At 48.8% G+C, this 23406-nt stretch overlaps 12 non-coding genes across 12 annotated transcripts; all 12 read right to left on the bottom strand.

The window, feature by feature from the left end:
* Positions 1-4208: 4208 nt before the first annotated feature.
* LOC138268848 (U5 spliceosomal RNA) lies at positions 4209-4324 on the bottom strand. The gene has a single exon (XR_011200146.1). It is a non-coding gene; the product is annotated as a U5 spliceosomal RNA (small nuclear RNA).
* A 1283-nt stretch (positions 4325-5607) lies between these two features.
* LOC138268951 (U5 spliceosomal RNA) lies at positions 5608-5723 on the bottom strand. Its single transcript, XR_011200235.1, has one exon. It is a non-coding gene; the product is annotated as a U5 spliceosomal RNA (small nuclear RNA).
* Positions 5724-7005: 1282 nt separating this feature from the next.
* On the bottom strand, positions 7006-7121 carry LOC138268806 (U5 spliceosomal RNA). The gene has a single exon (XR_011200105.1). It is a non-coding gene; the product is annotated as a U5 spliceosomal RNA (small nuclear RNA).
* A 1282-nt stretch (positions 7122-8403) lies between these two features.
* LOC138268830 (U5 spliceosomal RNA) lies at positions 8404-8519 on the bottom strand. The gene has a single exon (XR_011200129.1). It is a non-coding gene; the product is annotated as a U5 spliceosomal RNA (small nuclear RNA).
* A 1282-nt stretch (positions 8520-9801) lies between these two features.
* On the bottom strand, positions 9802-9917 carry LOC138268786 (U5 spliceosomal RNA). The gene has a single exon (XR_011200086.1). It is a non-coding gene; the product is annotated as a U5 spliceosomal RNA (small nuclear RNA).
* Positions 9918-12140: 2223 nt separating this feature from the next.
* Positions 12141-12256, bottom strand: LOC138268950 (U5 spliceosomal RNA). Its single transcript, XR_011200234.1, has one exon. It is a non-coding gene; the product is annotated as a U5 spliceosomal RNA (small nuclear RNA).
* Positions 12257-13538: 1282 nt separating this feature from the next.
* Positions 13539-13654, bottom strand: LOC138268866 (U5 spliceosomal RNA). The gene has a single exon (XR_011200163.1). It is a non-coding gene; the product is annotated as a U5 spliceosomal RNA (small nuclear RNA).
* A 1283-nt stretch (positions 13655-14937) lies between these two features.
* Positions 14938-15053, bottom strand: LOC138268849 (U5 spliceosomal RNA). Its single transcript, XR_011200147.1, has one exon. It is a non-coding gene; the product is annotated as a U5 spliceosomal RNA (small nuclear RNA).
* Positions 15054-16335: 1282 nt separating this feature from the next.
* On the bottom strand, positions 16336-16451 carry LOC138268829 (U5 spliceosomal RNA). The gene has a single exon (XR_011200128.1). It is a non-coding gene; the product is annotated as a U5 spliceosomal RNA (small nuclear RNA).
* A 1282-nt stretch (positions 16452-17733) lies between these two features.
* LOC138268769 (U5 spliceosomal RNA) lies at positions 17734-17849 on the bottom strand. Its single transcript, XR_011200070.1, has one exon. It is a non-coding gene; the product is annotated as a U5 spliceosomal RNA (small nuclear RNA).
* A 2221-nt stretch (positions 17850-20070) lies between these two features.
* Positions 20071-20186, bottom strand: LOC138268836 (U5 spliceosomal RNA). Its single transcript, XR_011200135.1, has one exon. It is a non-coding gene; the product is annotated as a U5 spliceosomal RNA (small nuclear RNA).
* Positions 20187-21468: 1282 nt separating this feature from the next.
* Positions 21469-21584, bottom strand: LOC138268837 (U5 spliceosomal RNA). Its single transcript, XR_011200136.1, has one exon. It is a non-coding gene; the product is annotated as a U5 spliceosomal RNA (small nuclear RNA).
* Positions 21585-23406: the final 1822 nt, after the last annotated feature.

Raw genomic sequence — 23406 nt, 5'->3', positions numbered from 1 at the left:
GCAAGTCGGGTTAAGACGATTTTTTCGACGTAACCTGACTTGCCCCATTTTAAGACGCCCATGCGCCATTTTCCCCCTACGCCGGCGCTGTCTGGTCTACGTGGTTTTTTCCCACGCAAACCAGGCAGCGCCGGTCTGATTGCGCCGTCTAACGCCATTCCATAAATACGGCGCCCGCTTGGCGCTTCAGAATGGCGTTAGACGGCGCAAAACTTTTTGACGCTAAACTGCGTTAGCGCAGTTTAGCGTCGAAAAGTATAAATATGGGCCTGAGGGCCTTATTTATACTTTTTGGTGCAAAACTGCACTAAGGCAGTTTTGCCCCAAAAAGTTTTGCACCGGCTTGCACCATTTTTTAGCACCAGCTGGGCACCATATTTATGGAATGGTGCAAGCCGGTGCAAAGGGTAGGCTAGGTTAAAAAAAAAATACGTTAGGCAGTTTTGAGTCAAAATAAATGATTCTGACCAGATTAGCATCATTTTTTTACACTAAGGGGCGTATTTATACTCTGTTTGCAATGAATTAGCGTCATTTTTTTTTTACTCTAATTCAGTGCAAAACTAACTCCATATTTATACTTTGGTGCTAGACCCGTCTAGCACCAAATTTATGGAGTTAAAGTCATTTTTTGGAAGTGGAAACCTACCTTGCCTTAATGAGATGCAAGGTAGGCGTTCCCGTGCAAAAAAATGACTCTATGACCTTAACACCATATTTATACTCCCATGTAAAAATGGTGCAAGGGAGGGAGGAAGGGTCAAAAAATGGGGCAAAGCTTGCTTTGCCCCATTTTTTAAGACCTGGGTCAGGGCAGGTCTTAGGGGACCTGTGGCCCTATTTCCATGGTGGAACACCATGGAATAAGCCCAGAGGTGCCCTCCCTAGGCCCTAGGGGCACCCCCACCCACACTAGAGGGACTGCGAGGATGGGGGACCCCATCCCAGGTAAGTACAGGTAAGTGCATTTTATTTTTGAAAGTGCCATAGGGGGCCCTGAAATGGGCCCCCATATATGGCACCGGGTGCAATGGCAATGCCCAGGGGACCCCTGTCCTCTGTGCTGGCCACTGGGGTGGTGGGCATGACTCCTGCCTTTCCTAAGGCAGGAGTCATGTGGCATGGTAGGTTTAGCACCATAAAATGACGCTAATCTGGTTAGAGTCATTTATTTTTACTCTAACCTGCCTAAAGCCATTTTTTGGTGCTAAACCCTCTTCTTCTATACTGCCAGCCCCAGCCGACTAAAGTCATTTTTTTAAACTCTAGCCTACCCTTTGCACCGGCTTGCACCATTCCATAAATATGGTGCCCGGCTGGTGCACAGAAATGGTGCAAGCCGGTGCTCAACTTTTTGGTGCAAAACTGAGTTAGTGCAGTTTTGCAGCAAAAAGTATAAATAAGGGCCAATATTTTGTAAGTTTGCGCCACTTTTGTGTCATAAAATGACGTTAATGCGGTGCAAAAAAAGTTTAAATCAGGGCCTTGGTGCTAGATGGGTCTAGCACCAAAGTATAAATATGGAGTTAGTTTTGCACCGAATTAGAGTAAAGAAAAATGACACTAATTCGGTGCAAACAGAGTATAAATACGCCGCAGAGTATAAATATGCCCCTAAATATGGTGTTAAGGCCATAGAGTCATTTTTTGCATGGGAACGCCTACCTTGCATCTCATTAAGGCAAAGTAGGACTCCACTTTCAAAAAATGACTTTAACTCCATAAATTTGGTGCTAGAGGGGTCTAGCACCAAAGTATAAATATGGAGTTAGTTTTGCACCGAATTAGAGTTAAAAAAAATGACACTAATTTGGTGCAAACAGAGTATAAATATGCCCCTAAGTTTGGAGGTTGCCTGTCAGAATCACAGGGGAGACATCATCCCTCATATCAGAGGAATGGGCTGGGATCTGGTTGTGCATCAGCAGCAAGGCAGGCAGCATCTAGTTGTGATTTTCTGTTTGGAAACTCCCCCATGCGTGACTTGGGACAAGGAAGTGAATGTAAAAGACATATGTCATGGTGATGACAAAGTTTCCCTACGCAGGAATGCCAAACCTTAACCCCTACCACATCTATCAGCAACGTACCAGACGGTATCCTTGACTGGGGCACAGAGTGAATATGTTCTGGCAAACTCCAGTGCAGAAGTAGGCAAAACAGTGTGATTTGACTAATTAAAAACACCCTAGGACTGACTATTTGCTACATTAACTGATAGGAAGGGCAATGAGAATCATTTAGTGCAAATTGCTCTGAGGCACTTAGATGTGAGCAAATGAGTATGAGTACAATCAGGGTAAGATGCACAAAGGCCTAAAGCCTGAAGCTAATGCACAAAGTATACGTTACACTTACAACACTACACTTTGACTGACTGTGGGTGTTGTGACTGCCCTGGCAGCACACTTGCCTCTCAGGCCCTGCCCCATACACTTTTTATTCACATTGCATGATCTGTACATGTCACGTGGCATTACCTATGCATGTCAATGTTAGGATGTGGTATGGATGTAAACATTCTTGATGTTTTGAGATGATGTTGGGTGATGTGTATTTAATTGGATTGGCCTGTTTATCGTATGAATGTCCTATTTGCTTGTCCGACTTTGCAGGTGTGTTTCAGTGACCAGTTGCCTGTGTCCCCTCCTCAATGTTGTTGTCTGAGCAGTATGACATTAGTGATGTAGCCTTGTTAGCCAGGCACGTGAGGGACCCTGACGTATGCAGCATGTGTGTATCGTTAGTGCTGTGTGGCTCCTATTGCTGTTTACTTAGGCTTATGTATGTGTCAGTTATGGACATTCGGCATTTGAGTGTACTGGTACCTTTGTCTTATTTCTAGGAGTAATTGCAGATGTCATCCTCACCCCCTAATTTAGGTATGTATGTTCCAGGGTGGGGTTCCTTCCATTTGGTACTATAGCTGCACAGAGATGAGAGGTGTTATTGTCAACTGTGGTTGCAGTTAAGTTACAGTTGTTGTATTTGCTACTGCATTACAGGTAGGGACCTAGTTGATGGGGAATAGATTTTGCAATACAAGTGCCTGTATGTGGATTTGAGGTAGTGTCCTTCCCACCTGTCACTGCTTTCCCTTGGCTCTCTTGTTGTAATTACAGGATGTCCCCGTGGGACTGTTGTTGTTGCTGTATTTTGTCGTGCCCCAGCTTCGGTCAGTACTGGGCATGCCCCCCTGCCGTGCCCCTTTCCCCATGCCACTTCATATATGTGCTGACTTACATGCATTGTGTAGTAGGTATCCCCCCCCTGCTTACAGTCCCCATTATTGTATTATGATTCCCCATGCGACTTACCCTGCATGTGCGTAGTGTCGTGGTAGTCTGCGCTGTCCAGTCCTTGAATCCCTGTGACGATCTCCTCCGGGATGACGGCTGCGACCATCTCCTCCATGTGGTCCAGGGCCTCCAGTTGTGCTGGACTCCCCCCTCCAGTCTGCATTGCTGCCTTCCTGTTCCTGGCCATTTTCTCTTTGGTCCTACGTTTGCAGTCATGCCAGCGTTTCTTACACTCGGTGACTGTCCGGCGTTCTTCAGCCACACTGTTAATCTTGTCCACAATTTGTTTCCAGATGGCCTCTCTCCTACTGAGTGGCAATTTAGAGGTGATAAAAAGTTGGTGCTGGTGTTCCGTCACCTCTTTCACCAGGATTTCCTGCTCCTCTGCACTGAGGCGACACTTTCTTTTTTTTTTTTAAATGTCCTGGTTCCTGTATGCTTCCTCCTGGCTGGTTCCTGGTCTGCTCTCATCATCCTGGGGTCTGTTGGGGCATCTAGGATCCATTTTGGGTCTCCTCTCCTGAAAGGGCAGTTTTCGCGCAAAAATGTGACGCAATAGCGTGAAAAAAAACGGCGTTTTCACGATTGCGCTGTCGTAAATCCACCCACAGTGATGTGCGTCGCATTTACGTTGGTTTCCTTTACGACAGACCGACGCTGTCTGCGTCACAAAATAATGACTCCCACCTGTTGGTTGCGCCGCCGTACGTCAAAGTATAAATTTGACGCCCGCATGGCGCATCCAAATGGCGTTAGACGGCGCAATTTTTTTGGACGCAAAACTGCGTTAGCGCAATTTTGCATCAAAAAGTATAAATATGACCCCAACTTCCTCTCGCAAAGGAAACAGCAAACAGCCCACAGGTGTACCCCAACTGCTAGCACTTTTGTCTTCAACAAACAATAAACAGCCTCACCTGTGGCAAGGCCTCAAAAAATTTAATGAAACTCGTAAACGTTCCTCTCCATGGAAATCTTCAGTAAAAGGCGAAAGATTTATTCGTTTTGAAGAGAAACCCGAGTGTGTTACAAGCTGAGCCTAGCAGGGCATGTGGCGCCACAAACAGAGACCCTGCCATTGCGAGGGCGAGGGTCCGAGAGGTGGTTTTTTCGTCCTACTTAACAGGGCAAGAACCAGAGGGTAAAGCAAAACAGCCCAAAAGTTCAAGGCCCCTGCTTCAAGTAGAGAAAGAAAAAATGATGGACCGTTTTCAGAGTTCTGTCTGGGCATATGCAAATTTCGGTGGCACTCGCCTCAGCTGATTGGCCAGGGTGAGTCTGCTGGGCAGGGAAAACGGAAAGCTGGAGGCAGGCTGTAATTGAAGTGGGCGAGCAGGGAAACGTTTTTCTATAGATTGTGTGTATTGAATGCCACTGATGCCACAGTAAGGCTTTGCAGCGCTAATAGTATTCCCATTAGACACCACCCAGGTACGCAGCAGCAGGCAGGTGCAAATAAGGGAATACCGAGTAGAAGCTGAGGTATCAATGGTAAATGCTGGCTTTTTTTCTCACTGCAATGCTTTCCTGACACGGTTATCTTCTGGTAGATTTTGCCAGACATTTGTGTGCAGTGTTAAAGCAATTAGACAGAATGTTGAACCCAGTTCTGCTGCAAAAGAGTGCTGCTTACCTTCCCATGGCCTCAGAGGCAGCACACTTTAAAGCAGCTCGGCCTGCCTGTATCACTATCCCTTTCAGTTGGAGTCACTCTATGGGCCTTTTGTCTCCATGATAATGTACCCTTTCCTGCACTAGCCATCCCATCCAAATGCAGTGGGCCACCACCATGCTCCAGAACATGTCATGTGCTTTCTGGCACATCCTCTAGCTGAGCCTGAATCTAAAAGGTTCTAGCTAGCTAGGCCAGAGTCACAAGCCAGACACCTCCTTTCAAAAGAATCTGAGAGGGAGCCAACCCAGGACTAGCCATCTTTACACCTCCCAAGGTACCCAGAACTAGCCTCCTGTATACCTCCAGGGGCACAAATAACGGGCAAGCCCTATGAAAAGCACAGCCTGAGTGTTGGTGGCCACCTGTGAAAAGTAGGGTGACCCCTGGCCTGCTGGCAGCAGAGATGTTGGGAGCAGAGACAATCTAATGCCTGCTGTTGTGATGATTCAAGACAGCCAAGAAAAGCGGCCTCACGCTCCGCAGAAATTCTTTCCCATGAGCCACCTGGCCTATGCAAATGAGTAGACAGCAGGCCTCAGAACAAAACACCAACTTCCTCTCGCAAAGGAAACAGCAGACAGCCCACAGGTGTACCCCAACTGCTAGCACTTTTGTCTTCAACAAACAATAAACAGCCTCACCTGTGGCAAGGCCTCAAAAAATTGAATGAAACTCGTAAACGTTCCTCTCCACGGAAATCTTTAGTAAAAGGCGAAAGATTTATTCGTTTTGAAGAGAAACCCGAGTGTGTTACAAGCTGAGCCTAGCAGGGCATGTGGCGCCACAAACAGAGACTCTGCCATTGCGAGGGCGAGGGTCCGAGAGGTGGTTTTTTCATCCTACTTAACAGGGCAAGAACCACAGGGGAAAGCAAAACAGCCCAAAAGTTCAAGGTCCTGCTTCAAGTAGAGAAAGAAAAAATGGTGGACCGTTTTCAGAGTTCTGTCTGGGCATATGCAAATTTCGGTGGCACTCGCCTCAGCTGATTGGCCAGGGTGAGTCTGCTGGGCAGGGAAAAGGGAAAGCTGGAGGCAGGGTGTAAGTGAAGTGGGCGAGCAGGGAAACGTTTTTCTATAGATTGTGTGTATTGAATGCCACTGATGCCACAGTAAGGCTTTGCAGCGCTAATAGTATTCCCATTAGACACCACCCAGGTACGCAGCAGCAGGCAGGTGCAAATAAGGGAATACCGAGCAGAAGCTGAGGTATCAATGGTAAATGCTGGCTTTTTTTCTCCCTGCAATGCTTTCCTGACACGGTTATCTTCTGGTAGATTTTGCCTGACATTTGTGTGCAGTGTTAAAGCAATTAGACAGAATGTTGAACCCAGTTCTGCTGCAAAAGAGTGCTGCTTACCTTCCCATGGCCTCAGAGGCAGCACACTTTAAAGCAGCTCGGCCTGCCTGTATCACTATCCCTTTCAGTTGGAGTCACTCTCTGGGCCTTTTGTCTCCATGATAATGTACCCTTTCCTGCACTAGCCATCCCATCCAAATGCAGTGGGCCACCACCATGCTCCAGAAAATGTCATGTGCTTTCTGGCACATCCTCTAGCTGAGCCTGAATCTAAAAGGTTCTAGCTAGCTAGGCCAGAGTCACAAGCCAGACACCTCCTTTCAAAAGAATCTGAGAGGGAGCCAACCCAGGACTAGCCATCTTTACACCTCCCAAGGTACCCAGAACTAGCCTCCTGTATACCTCCAGGGGCACAAATAACGGGCAAGCCCTATGAAAAGCACAGCCTGAGTGTTGGTGGCCACCTGTGAAAAGTAGGGTGACCCCTGGCCTGCTGGCAGCAGAGATGTTGGGAGCAGAGACAATCTAATGCCTGCCGTTGTGATGATTCAAGACAGCCAAGAAAAGCGGCCTCACGCTCCGCAGAAATTCTTTCCCATGAGCCACCTGGCCTATGCAAATGAGTAGACAGCAGGCCTCAGAACAAAACACCAACTTCCTCTCGCAAAGGAAACAGCAGACAGCCCACAGGTGTATCCCAACTGCTAGCACTTTTGTCTTCAACAAACAATAAACAGCCTCACCTGTGGCAAGACCTCAAAAAATTGAATGAAACTCGTAAACGTTCCTCTCCACGGAAATCTTTAGTAAAAGACAAAAGATTTATTCGTTTTGAAGAGAAACCCGAGTGTGTTACAAGCTAAGCCTAGCAGGGCATGTGGCGCCACAAACAGAGACTCTGCCATTGCGAGGGCGAGGGTCCGAGAGGTGGTTTTTTTCGTCCTACTTAACAGGGCAAGAACCACAGGGGAAAGCAAAACAGCCCAAAAGTTCAAGGTCCTGCTTCAAGTAGAGAAAGAAAAAATGGTGGACCGTTTTCAGAGTTCTGTCTGGGCATATGCAAATTTCGGTGGCACTCGCCTCAGCTGATTGGCCAGGGTGAGTCTGCTGGGCAGGGAAAACGGAAAGCTGGAGGCAGGCTGTAAGTGAAGTGGGCGAGCAGGGAAACGTTTTTCTATAGATTGTGTGTATTGAATGCCACTGATTCCACAGTAAGGCTTTGCAGCGCTAATAGTATTCCCATTAGACACCACCCAGGTACGCAGCAGCAGGCAGGTGCAAATAAGGGAATACCGAGCAGAAGCTGAGGTATCAATGGTAAATGCTGGCTTTTTTTCTCCCTGCAATGCTTTCCTGACACGGTTATCTTCTGGTAGATTTTGCCAGACATTTGTGTGCAGTGTTAAAGCAATTAGACAGAATGTTGAACCCAGTTCTGCTGCAAAAGAGTGCTGCTTACCTTCCCATGGCCTCAGAGGCAGCACACTTTAAAGCAGCTCGGCCTGCCTGTATCACTATCCCTTTCTGTTGGAGTCACTCTCTGGGCCTTTTGTCTCCATGATAATTTACCCTTTCCTGCACTAACCAACCCATCCAAATGCAGTGGGCCACCACCATGCTCCAGAAAATGTCATGTGCTTTCTGGCACATCCTCTAGCTGAGCCTGAATCTAAAATGATCTAGCTAGCTAGGCCAGAGTCACAAGCCAGACACCTCCTTTCAAAAGAATCTGAGAGGGAGCCAGCCCAGGACTAGCCATCTTACACCTCCCAAGGTACCCAGAACTAGCCTCCTGTATACCTCCAGGGGCACCAATAACGGGCAAGCCCTATGAAAAGCACAGCCTGAGTGTTGGTGGCCACCTGTGAAAAGTAGGGTGACTCCTGGCCTGCTGGCAGCAGAGATGTTGGGAGCACAGACAATCTAATGCCTGCTGTTGTGATGATTCAAGACAGCCAAGAAAAGCGGCCTCACGCTCCGCAGAAATTCTTTCCCATGAGCAACCTGGCCTATGCAAATGAGTAGACAGCAGGCCTCAGAACAAAACACCAACTTCCTCTCGCAAAGGAAACAGCAGACAGCCCACAGGTGTACCCCAACTGCTAGCACTTTTGTCTTCAACAAACAATAAACAGCCTCACCTGTGGCAAGGCCTCAAAAAATTGAATGAAACTCGTAAACGTTCCTCTCCATGGAAATCTTTAGAAAAAGGCGAAAGATTTATTCGTTTTGAAGAGAAACCCGAGTGTGTTACAAGCTGAGCCTAGCAGGGCATGTGGCGCCACAAACAGAGACTCTGCCATTGCGAGGGCGAGGGTCCGAGAGGTGGTTTTTTCGTCCTACTTAACAGGGCAAGAACCACAGGGGAAAGCAAAACAGCCCAAAAGTTCAAGGTCCTGCTTCAAGTAGAGAAAGAAAAAATGGTGGACCGTTTTCAGAGTTCTGTCTGGGCATATGCAAATTTCGGTGGCACTCGCCTCAGCTGATTGGCCAGGGTGAGTCTGCTGGGCAGGGAAAACGGAAAGCTGGAGGCAGGCTGTAAGTGAAGTGGGCGAGCAGGGAAACGTTTTTCTATAGATTGTGTGTATTGAATGCCACTGATGCCACAGTAAGGCTTTGCAGCGCTAATAGTATTCCCATTAGACACCACCCAGGTACGCAGCAGCAGGCAGGTGCAAATAAGGGAATACCGAGCAGAAGCTGAGGTATCAATGGTAAATGCTGGCTTTTTTTCTCCCTGCAATGCTTTCCTGACACGGTTATCTTCTGGTAGATTTTGCCAGACATTTGTGTGCAGTGTTAAAGCAATTAGACAGAATGTTGAACCCAGTTCTGCTGCAAAAGAGTGCTGCTTACCTTCCCATGGCCTCAGAGGCAGCACACTTTAAAGCAGCTCGGCCTGCCTGTATCACTATCCCTTTCGGTTGGAGTCACTCTCTGGGCCTTTTGTCTCCATGATAATTTACCCTTTCCTGCACTAACCATCCCATCCAAATGCAGTGGGCCACCACCATGCTCCAGAAAATGTCATGTGCTTTCTGGCACATCCTCTAGCTGAGCCTGAATCTAAAAGGATCTAGCTAGCTAGGCCAGAGTCACAAGCCAGACACCTCCTTTCAAAAGAATCTGAGAGGGAGCCAGCCCAGGACTAGCCATCTTTACACCTCCCAAGGAACCCAGAACTAGCCTCCTGTATACCTCCAGGGGCACCAATAACGGGCAAGCCCTATGAAAAGCACAGCCTGAGTGTTGGTGGCCACCTGTGAAAAGTAGGGTGACTCCTGGCCTGCTGGCAGCAGAGATGTTGGGAGCAGAGACAATCTAATGCCTGCTGTTGTGATGATTCAAGACAGCCAAGAAAAGTGGCCTCACGCTCCGCAGAAATTCTTTCCCATGAGCCACCTGGCCTATGCAAATGAGTAGACAGCAGGCCTCAGAACAAAACACCAACTTCCTCTCGCAAAGGAAACAGCAGACAGCCCACAGGTGTACCCCAACTGCTAGCACTTTTGTCTTCAACAAACAATAAACAGCCTCACCTGTGGCAAGGCCTCAAAAAATTGAATGAAACTCGTAAACGTTCCTCTCCACGGAAATCTTTAGTAAAAGGCAAAAGATTTATTTGTTTTGAAGAGAAACCCGAGTGTGTTACAAGCTAAGACTAGCAGGGCATGTGGCGCCACAAACAGAGGCCCATATTTATACTTTTTGACGCTAAACTGCGCTAACGCAGTTTAGCGTCAAAAATTTTTGCGCCGTCTAACGCCATTCTGAAGCGCCATGCGGGCGCTGTATTTATGGAATGGCGTTAGCCGGCGCAAGCAGACCGGCGCTGCCTGGTTTGCGTGGAAAAAAACCACGTACACCAGACAGCGCCGGCGTAGGGGGAAAATGGCGTATGGGCGTCTTAAAATGGGGCAAGTCAGGTTACGTCGAAAAAATCGTCGTAACCCGACTTGCGCCATTTTTTTCCGACGCCCATCCCCCATCAACATGACTCCTATCATTGTAAAGATAGGAGTCATGCCCCCTTGCCCAATGGCCATGCCCAGGGGACTTCTGTCCCCTGGGCATGGTCATTGGGCATAGTGGCATGTAGGGGGGCACAAATCAGGCCCCCCTATGCCACAAAAAAAAATTGAAAAATAACAAAAATTATACTTACCTGAACTTACCTGTACTTCACTGGGATGGGTCCCTCCATCCTTGGGTGTCCTCCTGGGGTGGGCAGGGGTGGCAGGGGGGGTCCCTGGGGGCAGGGGAGGGCACTGTGGGCTCATTTTGAGCCCACTTGTCCCTTAACGCCATCCCTGACCCAGGCGTTAAAAAGCGGCGCAAATGCGCCGTTTTTGGCCACGCCCACTCCCGGGCGTCATTTTTGCCCGGGAGTATAAATACCACGTAAAGGCCTGGGAGTCATTTTTTAAGACGGGAACGCCTCCCTTGCATCTCATTAACGCAAGGAAGGGGTTCACGCTAAAAAATGACGCTCACTCCGGGCACTTTGGCGCCCGAAGCGTCTAACGCCATAGTATAAATATGGCGTTAGTTGGCGTTAGTTTAGCGTCGAATTTGCGTCGAAAAAAACGACGCAAATTCGGCGCAACCACAGTATAAATACGGCCCAGAGACTCTGCCATTGCGAGGGCGAGGGTCCGAGAGGTGGTTTTTTTCATCCTACTTAACAGGGCAAGAACCACAGGGGAAAGCAAAACAGCCCAAAAGTTCAAGGTCCTGCTTCAAGTAGAGAAAGAAAAAATGGTGGACCGTTTTCAGAGTTCTGTCTGGGCATATGCAAATTTCGGTGGCACTCGCCTCAGCTGATTGGCCAGGGTGAGTCTGCTGGGCAGGGAAAACGGAAAGCTGGAGGCAGGCTGTAAGTGAAGTGGGCGAGCAAGGAAACGTTTTTCTATAAATTGTGTGTATTGAATGCCACTGATGCCACAGTAAGGCTTTGCAGCGCTAATAGTATTCCCATTAGACACCACCCAGGTACGCAGCAGCAGGCAGGTGCAAATAAGGGAATACCGAGCAGAAGCTGAGGTATCAATGGTAAATGCTGGCTTTTTTTTCTCCCTGCAATGCTTTCCTGACACAGTTATCTTCTGGTAGATTTTGCCAGACACTTGTGTGCAGTGTTAAAGCAATTAGACAGAATGTTGAACCCAGTTCTGCTGCAAAAGAGTGCTGCTTACCTTCCCATGGCCTCAGAGGCAGCACACTTTAAAGCAGCTCGGCCTGCTTGTATCACTATCCCTTTCGGTTGGAGTCACTCTCTGGGCCTTTTGTCTCCATGATAATTTACCCTTTCCTGCACTAACCAACCCATCCAAATGCAGTGGGCCACCACCATGCTCCAGAAAATGTCATGTGCTTTCTGGCACATCCTCTAGCTGAGCCTGAATCTAAAAGGATCTAGCTAGTTAGGCCAGAGTCACAAACCAGACACCTCCTTTCAAAAGAATCTGAGAGGGAGCCAGCCCAGGACTAGCCATCTTTACACCTCCCAAGGTACCCAGAACTAGCCTCCTGTATACCTCCAGGGGCACCAATAACGGGCAAGCCTTATGAAAAGCACAGCCTGAGTGTTGGTGGCCACCTGTGAAAAGTAGGGTGACCCCTGGCCTGCTGGCAGCAGAGATGTTGGGAGCAGAGACAATCTAATGCCTGCTGCTGTGATGATTCAAGACAGCCAAGAAAAGTGGCCTCACGCTCCACAGAAATTCTTTCCCATGAGCCACCTGGCCTATGCAAATGAGTAGACAGCAGGCCTCAGAACAAAACACCAACTTCCTCTCGCAAAGGAAACAGCAGACAGCCCACAGGTGTACCCCAACTGCTAGCACTTTTGTCTTCAACAAACAATAAACAGCCTCACCTGTGGCAAGGCCTCAAAAAATTGAATGAAACTCGTAAACGTTCCTCTCCACGGAAATCTTTAGTAAAAGGCGAAAGATTTATTCGTTTTGAAGAGAAACCCGAGTGTGTTACAAGCTGAGCCTAGCAGGGCATGTGGCGCCACAAACAGAGACTCTGCCATTGCGAGGGCGAGGGTCCGAGAGGTGGTTTTTTCGTCCTACTTAACAGGGCAAGAACCACAGGGGAAAGCAAAACAGCCCAAAAGTTCAAGGTCCTGCTTCAAGTAGAGAAAGAAAAAATGGTGGACCGTTTTCAGAGTTCTGTCTGGGCATATGCAAATTTCGGTGGCACTCGCCTCAGCTGATTGGCCAGGGTGAGTCTGCTGGGCAGGGAAAACGGAAAGCTGGAGGCAGGCTGTAAGTGAAGTGGGCGAGCAGGGAAACGTTTTTCTATAAATTGTGTGTATTGAATGCCACTGATGCCACAGTAAGGCTTTGCAGCGCTAATAGTATTCCCATTAGACACCACCCAGGTACGCAGCAGCAGGCAGGTGCAAATAAGGGAATACCGAGCAGAAGCTGAGGTATCAATGGTAAATGCTGGCTTTTTTTCTCACTGCAATGCTTTCCTGACACGGTTATCTTCTGGTAGATTTTGCCAGACATTTGTGTGCAGTGTTAAAGCAATTAGACAGAATGTTGAACCCAGTTCTGCTGCAAAAGAGTGCTGCTTACCTTCCCATGGCCTCAGAGGCAGCACACTTTAAAGCAGCTCGGCCTGCCTGTATCACTATCCCTTTCAGTTGGAGTCACTCTCTGGGCCTTTTGTCTCCATGATAATGTACCCTTTCCTGCACTAGCCATCCCATCCAAATGCAGTGGGCCACTACCATGCTCCAGAACATGTCATGTGCTTTCTGGCACATCCTCTAGCTGAGCCTGAATCTAAAAGGTTCTAGCTAGCTAGGCCAGAGTCACAAGCCAGACACCTCCTTTCAAAAGAATCTGAGAGGGAGCCAACCCAGGACTAGCCATCTTTACACCTCCCAAGGTACCCAGAACTAGCCTCCTGTATACCTCCAGGGGCACAAATAACGGGCAAGCCCTATGAAAAGCACAGCCTGAGTGTTGGTGGCCACCTGTGAAAAGTAGGGTGACCCCTGGCCTGCTGGCAGCAGAGATGTTGGGAGCAGAGACAATCTAATGCCTGCCGTTGTGATGATTCAAGACAGCCAAGAAAAGCGGCCTCACGCTCCGCAGAAATTCTTTCCCATGAGCCACCTGGCCTATGCAAATGAGTAGACAGCAGGCCTCAGAACAAAACACCAACTTCCTCTCGCAAAGGAAACAGCAGACAGCCCACAGGTGTATCCCAACTGCTAGCACTTTTGTCTTCAACAAACAATAAACAGCCTCACCTGTGGCAAGACCTCAAAAAATTGAATGAAACTCGTAAACGTTTCTCTCCACGGAAATCTTTAGTAAAAAACAAAAGATTTATTCATTTTGAAGAGAAACCCGAGTGTGTTACAAGCTGAGCCTAGCAGGGCATGTGGCGCCACAAACAGAGACCCTGCCATTGTGAGGGCGAGGGTCCGAGAGGTGGTTTTTTCGTCCTACTTAACAGGGCAAGAACCACAGGGGAAAGCAAAACAGCCCAAAAGTTCAAGGCCCCTTCTTCAAGTAGAGAAAGAAAAAATGGTGGACCGTTTTCAGAGTTCTGTCTGGGCATATGCAAATTTCGGTGGCACTCGCCTCAGCTGATTGGCCAGGGTGAGTCTGCTGGGCAGGGAAAACGGAAAGCTGGAGGCAGGCTGTAAGTGAAGTGGGCGAGCAGGGAAACGTTTTTCTATAGATTGTGTGTATTGAATGCCACTGATGCCACAGTAAGGCTTTGCAGCGCTAATAGTATTCCCATTAGACACCACCCAGGTACGCAGCAGCAGGCAGGTGCAAATAAGGGAATACCGAGCAGAAGCTGAGGTATCAATGGTAAATGCTGGCTTTTTTTCTCCCTGCAATGCTTTCCTGACACGGTTATCTTCTGGTAGATTTTGCCAGACATTTGTGTGCAGTGTTAAAGCAATTAGACAGAATGTTGAACCCAGTTCTGCTGCAAAAGAGTGCTGCTTACCTTCCCATGGCCTCAGAGGCAGCACACTTTAAAGCAGCTCGGCCTTCCTGTATCACTATCCCTTTCGGTTGGAGTCACTCTCTGGGCCTTTTGTCTCCATGATAATTTACCCTTTCCTGCACTAACCATCCCATCCAAATGCAGTGGGCCACCACCATGCTCCAGAAAATGTCATGTGCTTTCTGGCACATCCTCTAGCTGAGCCTGAATCTAAAAGGATCTAGCTAGCTAGGCCAGAGTCACAAGCCAGACACCTCCTTTCAAAAGAATCTGAGAGGGAGCCAGCCCAGGACTAGCCATCTTTACACCTCCCAAGGAACCCAGAACTAGCCTCCTGTATACCTCCAGGGGCACCAATAACGGGCAAGCCCTATGAAAAGCACAGCCTGAGTGTTGGTGGCCACCTGTGAAAAGTAGGGTGACTCCTGGCCTGCTGGCAGCAGAGATGTTGGGAGCAGAGACAATCTAATGCCTGCTGTTGTGATGATTCAAGACAGCCAAGAAAAGTGGCCTCACGCTCCGCAGAAATTCTTTCCCATGAGCCACCTGGCCTATGCAAATGAGTAGACAGCAGGCCTCAGAACAAAACACCAACTTCCTCTCGCAAAGGAAACAGCAGACAGCCCACAGGTGTACCCCAACTGCTAGCACTTTTGTCTTCAACAAACAATAAACAGCCTCACCTGTGGCAAGGCCTCAAAAAATTGAATAAAACTCGTAAACGTTCCTCTCCACGGAAATCTTTAGTAAAAGGCAAAAGATTTATTCGTTTTGAAGAGAAACCCGAGTGTGTTACAAGCTAAGCCTAGCAGGGCATGTGGCGCCACAAACAGAGACTCTGCCATTGCGAGGGCGAGGGTCCGAGAGGTGGTTTTTTTCGTCCTACTTAACAGGGCAAGAACCATAGGGGAAAGCAAAACAGCCCAAAAGTTCAAGGTCCTGCTTCAAGTAGAGAAAGAAAAAATGGTGGACCGTTTTCAGAGTTCTGTCTGGGCATATGCAAATTTCGGTGGCACTCGCCTCAGCTGATTGGCCAGGGTGAGTCTGCTGGGCAGGGAAAACGGAAAGCTGGAGGCAGGCTGTAAGTGAAGTGGGCGAGCAGGGAAACGTTTTTCTATAAATTGTGTGTATTGAATGCCACTGTTGGCACAGTAAGGCTTTGCAGCGCTAATAGTATTCCCATTAGACACCACCCAGGTACGCAGCAGCAGGCAGGTGCAAATAAGGGAATACCGAGCAGAAGCTGAGGTATCAATGGTAAATGCTGGCTTTTTTTCTCCCTGCAATGCTTTCCTGACACAGTTATCTTCTGATAGATTTTGCCAGACACTTGTGTGCAGTGTTAAAGCAATTAGACAGAATGTTGAACCCAGTTCTGCTGCAAAAGAGTGCTGCTTACCTTCCCATGGCCTCAGAGGCAGCACACTTTAAAGCAGCTCGGCCTGCCTGTATCACTATCCCTTTCGGTTGGAGTCACTCTCTGGGCCTTTTGTCTCCATGATAATTTACCCTTTCCTGCACTAACCAACCCATCCAAATGCAGTGGGCCACCACCATGCTCCAGAAAATGTCATGTGCTTTCTGGCACATCCTCTAGCTGAGCCTGAATCTAAAATGATCTAGCTAGCTAGGCCAGAGTCACAAGCCAGACACCTCCTTTCAAAAGAATCCGAGAGGGAGCCAGCCCAGGTCTAGCCATCTTACACCTCCCAAGGTACCCAGAACTAGCCTCCTGTATACCTCCAGGGGCACCAATAACGGGCAAGCCCTATGAAAAGCACAGCCTGAGTGTTGGTGGCCACCGGTGAAAAGTAGGGTGACTCCTGGCCTGCTGGCAGCAGAGATGTTGGGAGCACAGACAATCTAATTCCTGCTGTTGTGATGATTCAAGACAGCCAAGAAAAGCGGCCTCACGCTCCGCAGAAATTCTTTCCCATGAGCAACCTGGCCTATGCAAATGAGTAGACAGCAGGCCTCAGAACAAAACACCAACTTCCTCTCGCAAAGGAAACAGCAGACAGCCCACAGGTGTACCCCAACTGCTAGCACTTTTGTCTTCAACAAACAATAAACAGCCTCACCTGTGGCAAGGCCTCAAAAAATTGAATGAAACTCGTAAACGTTCCTCTCCATGGAAATCTTTAGAAAAAGGCGAAAGATTTATTCGTTTTGAAGAGAAACCCGAGTGTGTTACAAGCTGAGCCTAGCAGGGCATGTGGCGCCACAAACAGAGACTCTGCCATTGCGAGGGCGAGGGTCCGAGAGGTGGTTTTTTCGTCCTACTTAGCAGGGCAAGAACCACAGGGGAAAGCAAAACAGCCCAAAAGTTCAAGGTCCTGCTTCAAGTAGAGAAAGAAAAAATGGTGGACCGTTTTCAGAGTTCTGTCTGGGCATATGCAAATTTCGGTGGCACTCGCCTCAGCTGATTGGCCAGGGTGAGTCTGCTGGGCAGGGAAAACGGAAAGCTGGAGGCAGGCTGTAAGTGAAGTGGGCGAGCAGGGAAACGTTTTTCTATAGATTGTGTGTATTGAATGCCACTGATGCCACAGTAAGGCTTTGCAGCGCTAATAGTATTCCCATTAGACACCACCCAGGTACGCAGCAGCAGGCAGGTGCAAATAAGGGAATACCGAGCAGAAGCTGAGGTATCAATGGTAAATGCTGGCTTTTTTTCTCCCTGCAATGCTTTCCTGACACGGTTATCTTCTGGTAGATATTGCCAGACATTTGTGTGCAGTGTTAAAGCAATTAGACAGAATGTTGAACCCAGTTCTGCTGCAAAAGAGTGCTGCTTACCTTCCCATGGCCTCAGAGGCAGCACACTTTAAAGCAGCTCGGCCTGCCTGTATCACTATCCCTTTCGGTTGGAGTCACTCTCTGGGCCTTTTGTCTCCATGATAATTTACCCTTTCCTGCACTAACCATCCCATCCAAATGCAGTGGGCCACCACCATGCTCCAGAAAATGTCATGTGCTTTCTGGCACATCCTCTAGCTGAGCCTGAATCTAAAAGGATCTAGCTAGCTAGGCCAGAGTCACAAGCCAGACACCTCCTTTCAAAAGAATCTGAGAGGGAGCCAGCCCAGGACTAGCCATCTTTACACCTCCCAAGGAACCCAGAACTAGCCTCCTGTATACCTCCAGGGGCACCAATAACGGGCAAGCCCTATGAAAAGCACAGCCTGAGTGTTGGTGGCCACCTGTGAAAAGTAGGGTGACTCCTGGCCTGCTGGCAGCAGAGATGTTGGGAGCAGAGACAATCTAATGCCTGCTGTTGTGATGATTCAAGACAGCCAAGAAAAGTGGCCTCACGCTCCGCAGAAATTCTTTCCCATGAGCCACCTGGCCTATGCAAATGAGTAGACAGCAGGCCTCAGAACAAAACACCAACTTCCTCTCGCAAAGGAAACAGCAGACAGCCCACAGGTGTACCCCAACTGCTAGCACTTTTGTCTTCAACAAACAATAAACAGCCTCACCTGTGGCAAGGCCTCAAAAAATTGAATGAAACTCGTAAACGTTCCTCTCCACGGAAATCTTTAGTAAAAGGCAAAAGATTTATTCGTTTTGAAGAGAAACCCGAGTGTGTTACAAGCTAAGACTAGCAGGGCATGTGGCGCCACAAACAGAGGCCCATATTTATACTTTTTGACGCTAAACTGCGCTAACGCAGTTTAGCGTCAAAAATTTTTGCGCCGTCTAACGCCATTCTGAAGCGCCATGCGGGCGCTGTATTTATGGAATGGCGTTAGCCGGCGCAAGCAGACCGGCGCTGCCTGGTTTGCGTGGAAAAAAACCACGTACACCAGACAGCGCCGGCGTAGGGGGAAAATGGCGTATGGGCGTCTTAAAATGGGGCAAGTCAGGTTACGTCGAAAAAATCGTCGTAACCCGACTTGCGCCATTTTTTTCCGACGCCCATCCCCCATCAACATGACTCCTATCATTGTAAAGATAGGAGTCATGCCCCCTTGCCCAATGGCCATGCCCAGGGGACTTCTGTCCCCTGGGCATGGTCATTGGGCATAGTGGCATGTAGGGGGGCACAAATCAGGCCCCCCTATGCCACAAAAAAAAATTGAAAAATAACAAAAATTATACTTACCTGAACTTACCTGTACTTCACTGGGATGGGTCCCTCCATCCTTGGGTGTCCTCCTGGGGTGGGCAGGGGTGGCAGGGGGGGTCCCTGGGGGCAGGGGAGGGCACTGTGGGCTCATTTTGAGCCCACTTGTCCCTTAACGCCATCCCTGACCCAGGCGTTAAAAAGCGGCGCAAATGCGCCGTTTTTGGCCACGCCCACTCCCGGGCGTCATTTTTGCCCGGGAGTATAAATACCACGTAAAGGCCTGGGAGTCATTTTTTAAGACGGGAACGCCTCCCTTGCATCTCATTAACGCAAGGAAGGGGTTCACGCTAAAAAATGACGCTCACTCCGGGCACTTTGGCGCCCGAAGCGTCTAACGCCATAGTATAAATATGGCGTTAGTTGGCGTTAGTTTAGCGTCGAATTTGCATCGAAAAAAACGACGCAAATTCGGCGCAACCAGAGTATAAATACGGCCCAGAGACTCTGCCATTGCGAGGGCGAGGGTCCGAGAGGTGGTTTTTTTCATCCTACTTAACAGGGCAAGAACCACAGGGGAAAGCAAAACAGCCCAAAAGTTCAAGGTCCTGCTTCAAGTAGAGAAAGAAAAAATGGTGGACCGTTTTCAGAGTTCTGTCTGGGCATATGCAAATTTCGGTGGCACTCGCCTCAGCTGATTGGCCAGGGTGAGTCTGCTGGGCAGGGAAAACGGAAAGCTGGAGGCAGGCTGTAAGTGAAGTGGGCGAGCAGGGAAACGTTTTTCTATAAATTGTGTGTATTGAATGCCACTGATGCCACAGTAAGGCTTTGCAGCGCTAATAGTATTCCCATTAGACACCACCCAGGTACGCAGCAGCAGGCAGGTGCAAATAAGGGAATACCGAGCAGAAGCTGAGGTATCAATGGTAAATGCTGGCTTTTTTTCTCCCTGCAATGCTTTCCTGACACAGTTATCTTCTGGTAGATTTTGCCAGACACTTGTGTGCAGTGTTAAAGCAATTAGACAGAATGTTGAACCCAGTTCTGCTGCAAAAGAGTGCTGCTTACCTTCCCATGGCCTCAGAGGCAGCACACTTTAAATCAGCTCGGCCTGCCTGTATCACTATCCCTTTCGGTTGGAGTCACTCTCTGGGCCTTTTGTCTCCATGATAATTTACCCTTTCCTGCACTAACCAACCCATCCAAATGCAGTGGGCCACCACCATGCTCCAGAAAATGTCATGTGCTTTCTGGTACATCCTCTAACTGAGCCTGAATCTAAAAGGATCTAGCTAGCTAGGCCAGAGTCACAAGCCAGACACCTCCTTTCAAAAGAATCTGAGAGGGAGCCAGCCCAGGACTAGCCATCTTACACCTCCCAAGGTACCCAGAACTAGCCTCCTGTATACCTCCAGGGGCACCAATAACGGGCAAGCCCTATGAAAAGCACAGCCTGAGTGTTGGTGGCCACCTGTGAAAAGTAGGGTGACTCCTGGCCTGCTGGCAGCAGAGATGTTGGGAGCAGAGACAATCTAATGCCTGCTGTTGTGATGATTCAAGACAGCCAAGAAAAGCGGCCTCACGCTCCGCAGAAATTCTTTCCCATGAGCCACCTGGCCTATGCAAATGAGTAGACAGCAGGCCTCAGAACAAAACACCAACTTCCTCTCGCAAAGGAAACAGCAGACAGCCCACAGGTGTACCCCAACTGCTAGCACTTTTGTCTTCAACAAACAATAAACAGCCTCACCTGTGGCAAGGCCTCAAAAAATTGAATGAAACTCGTAAACGTTCCTCTCCATGGAAATCTTTAGTAAAAGGTGAAAGATTTATTCGTTTTGAAGAGAAACCCGAGTGTGTTACAAGCTGAGCCTAGCAGGGCATGTGGCGCCACAAACAGAGACTCTGCCATTGCGAGGGCGAGGGTCCGAGAGGTGGTTTTTTCGTCCTACTTAACAGGGCAAGAACCACAGGGGAAAGCAAAACAGCCCAAAAGTTCAAGGTCCTGCTTCAAGTAGAGAAAGAAAAAATGGTGGACCGTTTTCAGAGTTCTGTCTGGGCATATGCAAATTTCGGTGGCACTCGCCTCAGCTGATTGGCCAGGGTGAGTCTGCTGGGCAGGGAAAACGGAAAGCTGGAGGCAGGCTGTAAGTGAAGTGGGCGAGCAGGGAAACGTTTTTCTATAGATTGTGTGTATTGAATGCCACTGATGCCACAGTAAGGCTTTGCAGCGCTAATAGTATTCCCATTAGACACCACCCAGGTACGCAGCAGCAGGCAGGTGCAAATAAGGGAATACCGAGCAGAAGCTGAGGTATCAATGGTAAATGCTGGCTTTTTTTCTCCCTGCAATGCTTTCCTGACACGGTTATCTTCTGGTAGATTTTGCCAGACATTTGTGTGCAGTGTTAAAGCAATTAGACAGAATGTTGAACCCAGTTCTGCTGCAAAAGAGTGCTGCTTACCTTCCCATGGCCTCAGAGGCAGCACACTTTAAAGCAGCTCGGCCTGCCTGTATCACTATCCCTTTCGGTTGGAGTCACTCTCTGGGCCTTTTGTCTCCATGATAATTTACCCTTTCCTGCACTAACCATCGCATCCAAATGCAGTGGGCCACCACCATGCTCCAGAAAATGTCATGTGCTTTCTGGCAAATCCTCTAGCTGAGCCTGAATCTAAAAGGATCTAGCTAGCTAGGCCAGAGTCACAAGCCAGACACATGCTTTCAAAAGAATCTGAGAGGGAGCCAGCCCAGGACTAGCCATCTTTACACCTCCCAAGGAACCCAGAACTAGCCTCCTGTATACCTCCAGGGGCACCAATAACGGGCAAGCCCTATGAAAAGCACAGCCTGAGTGTTGGTGGCCACCTGTGAAAAGTAGGGTGACTCCTGGCCTGCTGGCAGCAGAGATGTTGGGAGCAGAGACAATCTAATGCCTGCTGTTGTGATGATTCAAGGCAGCCAAGAAAAGTGGCCTCACGCTCCGCAGAAATTCTTTCCCATGAGCCACCTGGCCTATGCAAATGAGTAGACAGCAGGCCTCAGAACAAAACACCAACTTCCTCTCGCAAAAGAAACAGCAGACAGCCCACAGGTGTACCCCAACTGCTAGCACTTTTGTCTTCAACAAACAATAAACAGCCTCACCTGTGGCAAGGCCTCAAAAAATTGAATGAAACTCGTAAACGTTCCTCTCCACGGAAATCTTTAGTAAAAGGCGAAAGATTTATTCGTTTTGAAGAGAAAACGGAGGGCCATATTTATACTCCGTTTGCGCCGAAATTGCGTCGTTTTTTTTGACGCAATTTCGACGCAAAACTAACGCCAACTAACGCCATATTTATACTATGGCGTTAGAGGCGAATAGCGCCAAAGTTCCCGGAATGTGCGTCATTTTTTAGCGTGAACCCCTTCCTTGCGTTAATGATATGCAAGGGAGGCGTTCCCGTCTAAAAAATGACTCCCAGGCCTTTACGTGGTATTTATACTCCCGGGCAAAAGAGACGCCCGGGAGTTGGCGTGGCTAAAAACGGCGCATTTGCGCCACTTTTTAACGCCTGCTCAGGGCAGGCGTTAAGGGGCCTGTGGGCTCAAAATGAGCCCACAGGTGCCCTCCCATGCCCCCAGGGACCCCCCCTGCCACCCTTGCCCACCCCAGGAGGACCCCCAAGGATGGAGGGACCCACCCCAGGGACATTCAGGTAAGTTCAGGTAAGTATAATTTTTAATTTTTTATATTTTTTTTTGGTGGCATAGGGGGGCCTTATTTGTGCCCCCCTACATGCTACTATGCCCAATGACCATGCCCAGGGGACAGAAGTCCCCTGGGCATGGCCATTGGGCAAGGGGGCATGACTCCTATCTTTACAATGATAGGAGTCATGTTGATGGGGGATGGGCGTCGAAAATAAATGGCGCAAGTCGGGTTAAGACGATTTTTTCGACGTAACCTGACTTGCCCCATTTTAAGACGCCCATGCGCCATTTTCCCCCTACGCCGGCGCTGTCTGGTCTACGTGGTTTTTTCCCACGCAAACCAGGCAGCGCCGGTCTGATTGCGCCGTCTAACGCCATTCCATAAATACGGCGCCCGCATGGCGCTTCAGAATGGCGTTAGACGGCGCAATACTTTTTGACGTTAAACTGCGTTAGCGCAGTTTAGCGTCAAAAAGTATAAATATGGGCCGGAGTGTGTTACAAGCTGAGCCTAGCAGGGCATGTGGCGCCACAAACAGAGACTCTGCCATTGCGAGGGCGAGGGTCCGAGAGGTGTTTTTTTTCGTCCTACTTAACAGGGCAAGAACCACAGGGGAAAGCAAAACAGCCCAAAAGTTCAAGGTCCTGCTTCAAGTAGAGAAAGAAAAAATGGTGGACCGTTTTCAGAGTTCTGTCTGGGCATATGCAAATTTCGGTGGCACTCGCCTCAGCTGATTGGCCAGGGTGAGTCTGCTGGGCAGGGAAAACGGAAAGCTGGAGGCAGGCTGTAAGTGAAGTGGGCGAGCAGGGAAACGTTTTTCTATAGATTGTGTGTATTGAATGCCACTGATGCCACAGTAAGGCTTTGCAGCGCTAATAGTATTCCCATTAGACACCACCCAGGTACGCAGCAGCAGGCAGGTGCAAATAAGGGAATACCGAGCAGAAGCTGAGGTATCAATGGTAAATGCTGGCTTTTTTTCTCCCTGCAATGCTTTCCTGACACGGTTATCTTCTGGTAGATTTTGCCAGACATTTGTGTGCAGTGTTAAAGCAATTAGACAGAATGTTGAACCCAGTTCTGCTGCAAAAGAGTGCTGCTTACCTTCCCATGGCCTCAGAGGCAGCACACTTTAAAGCAGCTCGGCCTGCCTGTATCACTATCCCTTTCGGTTGGAGTCACTCTCTGGGCCTTTTGTCTCCATGATAATTTACCCTTTCCTGCACTAACCATCCCATCCAAATGCAGTGGGCCACCACCATGCTCCAGAAAATGTCATGTGCTTTCTGGCACATCCTCTAGCTGAGCCTGAATCTAAAAGGATCTAGCTAGCTAGGCCAGAGTCACAAGCCAGACACCTCCTTTCAAAAGAACCTGAGA

Source organism: Pleurodeles waltl, chromosome 12, assembly GCF_031143425.1.
Source record: "Pleurodeles waltl isolate 20211129_DDA chromosome 12, aPleWal1.hap1.20221129, whole genome shotgun sequence".
Classification (NCBI taxonomy): Eukaryota; Metazoa; Chordata; class Amphibia; order Caudata; family Salamandridae; genus Pleurodeles; species Pleurodeles waltl.
This window is presented reverse-complemented; position numbering and strand designations above follow the sequence as displayed.